The following is a 3,420-nucleotide window of genomic DNA, read 5'->3' on the forward strand; positions in this document are numbered from 1 at the left end:
GGTTTTCAGCATCTAGATTCTGATTTTCTGAATTAAGCTGCTGGTTTTCAGCATCTAGATTGTGATTTTCTGTCCTAAACTGCTGGTTTTCAGCATCTAGATTGTGATTTTCTGTCCTAAGCTGCTGGTTTTCAGCATCTAGATTCTGATTTTCTGTCCTAAGCTGCTGGTTTTCAGCATCTAGATTCTGATTTTCAGTCCTAAGCTGCTGGTTTTCAGCATCTAGATTCTGATTTTCTGAATTAAGCTGCTGGTTTTCAGCATCTAGATTCTGATTTTCTGTCCGAAGCTGCTGGTTTTCAGCATCTAGATTCTGATTTTCTGTCCGAAGCAGCTGGTTTTCAGCATCTAGATTGTGATTTTCTTTCCTAAGCTGCTGGTCTGCAGTCAGCTGCTGGAGATCTGCCTGAAGTTGTTGATATTTAGCGGTTAGCATCTGGTTGCTCTGCCATAAGACCTCATTGTTTTCTTCTGAATATTTCAGCTTATCAGACGTATCTGGAATATAAAAATAGAACAACAACGAACCTTAAAGGATAACAAAATGTTTTGAAACATTTACATCTAACCCAGCAGCAGGGGGTTATTTACATGTTCACTTCATTTTCTTAATATCTCCCTACAGGAAATTAAATCTGATAACTATAAAGCTCACTAACGAGGCTGTCCACTGTTAGCATTACAAGCTAATAGCTACTGATGAGCTAACAGCAGAGCTAATCTTTTAACAGTTTTAATAACTTTGAAAACATTAAATGTCTGTCGCTTCTCCTGAATTTTTCCAGCTAAATTCTAAAATGTGAAAGTTAGCACTTAGCATTAGCTTCCATTAAATATTATGTTGATAACACATTAGCAAGGCTTGTTAACTTTTTAGGGTTGGTGCAACTAACTTTTTAATTAGCAGTACATAATTAAAAACTTATCCACTGTTATACTAGTTTTGTTAGTAATGAATTTCTTTGCACTTTAAATAATTTGCTGTGGTGTTAACTGATTTAATGGGAACCAATTAACAGAATATCAAATGAACAGTTAAACAGTTTGTGTTGTTTGAGCTCGGCAGCCATTTTGAAATTTTAAGGTAGGAATTAAAAAGTCTAAAAGTTTAAACTATGGATAGTGTCAGTTTCTGGTTTTATGTTTTTTCCAGACTTAAAACGTAACATGATGCTTCAACCTGCAGCAACAAATGGCCAAATAACTGCAACCACTAAGTTATAAACTTGGTGAAAATGATCCTCCAGCAAAGTTTTTGTTTTAATTTATTTAAAATTTTAAAATGCAGAAAATAACGTGGCTCCTGTTTAAATTTGAAGCACCGTTTTAAAAACAGAAACTCTAGAAGTTCTCAGTGAGAAGCAATAAATAATAACTTTCTTTTAATGTGAATAAATAGGATGGAGGTGATCTGTGTTGTTACTCAGTGGATGTGCAGAGCCACGATTATCATCAGGATCACCCAACAGGCAGCGACTGGTGGCGCAGACCAAACCACGGCTGGAATCTTCATCTCTAAATAAAAACAGACGTTTCATTTAATTTAAAACGTAGGAAAATATTCTAAACCCAAAATAGTTTTGCAGACTTTCTTCTCTCTCTCTGGGTTTTAGTTTGAAGAAAATGTGAACATTATTATTAACGGACTGATTCAGAATCGTTACCCGTTTTCTTTTCTTCAGGCGGAGATGATGGCCAGTTTTCTCCCAAACACCATTTCTGCATTCGCCTTTTCATCTTCCTGTTCTTCTATTTCATCTGACACAAAATTATTACAAAGAACATTAATTAATAAAAAAAAACCCTGGATTTTATAGAAACACATAGTGAAGTTTATCTTTTTGTTACAGTGCTAACTAAAGCCTAAATTAAAACAACTGGTTTGTCAGTCTGAGTCTCCTCCAGCCACACCTGCAGCTCAGAGATCATCACCAACAGGCTGAAGGTCGTTGGAAGGTCAGGATGGCAGACCTGGTGTCTACAGGTAGGATGCTACCTGTAAACACCAGGCCTGTCATCTTCAGCTCCGTGGTTCTGGTCCTCATGTTGCTCAGCGATTCGGGTCCAACTTCTGCTGTGAGCGTGAAGAAGAGCAGAGAGACGTTTTATGTAAATGTTTTGTGCTTCAGGTTGTTTTTATCTTCCTCTTCTGCTTTTGTAAGTGGAGGTGGCAACTGCAAGCTTCGCTTCTCAGAAAGAGCTGCTAACACGTTTTACATGTGATCAGGATGCTTCGGCTGCCTTACACTTCACCACTGTGGACCACTTACAGATCATTCAAATAAAATCCCAAGATGATGACAGAATGCTTAAATGTTTGAGGCATATGAATACTTTTGCACTATTCTCAGCCGTTTGGGCCAAAGACCTGAAGAAACCTGATGACATTTCTGCATCTTTCCACTAACAGACGTCTTAACAAGTAAAGACCCCTCTTTTCATAATCACACATTTAGTACAGGTTCAGCAAATTTTGACTTTGTGTGATGTTTGAGGTCACAAAGTTCACGCATGTGTGAACTTACAAAGATCAACTTGTTTCCTCTCCAACGAAGATTCATATCATTCTAGTCTTCAGCTGTTTCTTGGAGAGGAAGTTACTTCTTTAGTCAGTTTATCAAGAAAGCATGTTAGAAACAACAGATGTTGACCAAAGCAGCCAGTAAACTTCCACTTCCAGCTGCTGTGGTTCTGAGTCAAACCAACCTGTTCCCCTCCTGGCATGTGGGGGCGCTGCACCAAGAACCACTGCAGGAAACTACAAAAAACCTCTGAAGAAGAAACTGAGTTCAATTTCCTCCTTCACCAAATGGAAACAGACATGGAGAGGTGTCAGATTTTAGCATTTGGAGGATTTTTCTGTTTGGTAAAAGTCAAAACCAGGAGCCATTCCTCCCTCTAGTGCGAGACTAGACTGTTTGTTTTGGTTGCATTTACCCAGAATGCCCTGCACTGTAGTCCATTTCCTGATTTCACTTCAACTGAACCCAAACCGAGGTTTGTAGGCAGACCAGAGTTTGTTTTTTACACATTCACACCTCGGCAAGCGAACCGGACTGTCTAGGCAAACGGACTGGAGTTGGTTTAAAGCTTTCTGAACTGACAGGGATGAACCTGGCAGGACTACGGCTCCTGAAGACTTGAGCTGGACTCTTACGCAGTGAGGAAATCTGCCAGTTATCCCCATGCCTGGTCCTTAGCGCCTCCTGTCCTTTGTTTTAGATGCCTCTCTGCTCCTGCACAGCGTGGCATCGACCGTGCAGCTGCCTATGATGACCCGTTCAGAAAGGTCAGGCGTGTGGAATCAGACCAACTTAAAACAGGAGGAGAGGCTTCAGGACTTCTCCACTAAGCCAGGAGGCCTCATCTGTGAACCGCTGATGTGTTCAGTCTTTACAATCATCTGTCATATTTTGACTT

The 3,420-nt window shown here is 39.9% G+C and overlaps 1 long non-coding RNA gene across 1 annotated transcript; it reads right to left on the reverse strand.

The window, feature by feature from the left end:
• Nucleotides 1-1,333: 1,333 nt before the first annotated feature.
• On the reverse strand, nucleotides 1,334-2,077 carry LOC106935538 (uncharacterized). The gene is made up of 3 exons (XR_001421913.1): nucleotides 1,997-2,077; nucleotides 1,665-1,758; nucleotides 1,334-1,515 (listed from the first exon to the last, which is right to left on the reverse strand). It is a non-coding gene; the product is annotated as an uncharacterized LOC106935538 (long non-coding RNA).
• Between the last annotated feature and the right edge of the window lie 1,343 nt (nucleotides 2,078-3,420).

The sequence above is a fragment of the Poecilia latipinna genome, unplaced genomic scaffold, assembly GCF_001443285.1.
Source record: "Poecilia latipinna isolate Pla-1442-1.1 unplaced genomic scaffold, P_latipinna-1.0 Scaffold1976, whole genome shotgun sequence".
Lineage (NCBI taxonomy): Eukaryota > Metazoa > Chordata > Actinopteri > Cyprinodontiformes > Poeciliidae > Poecilia > Poecilia latipinna.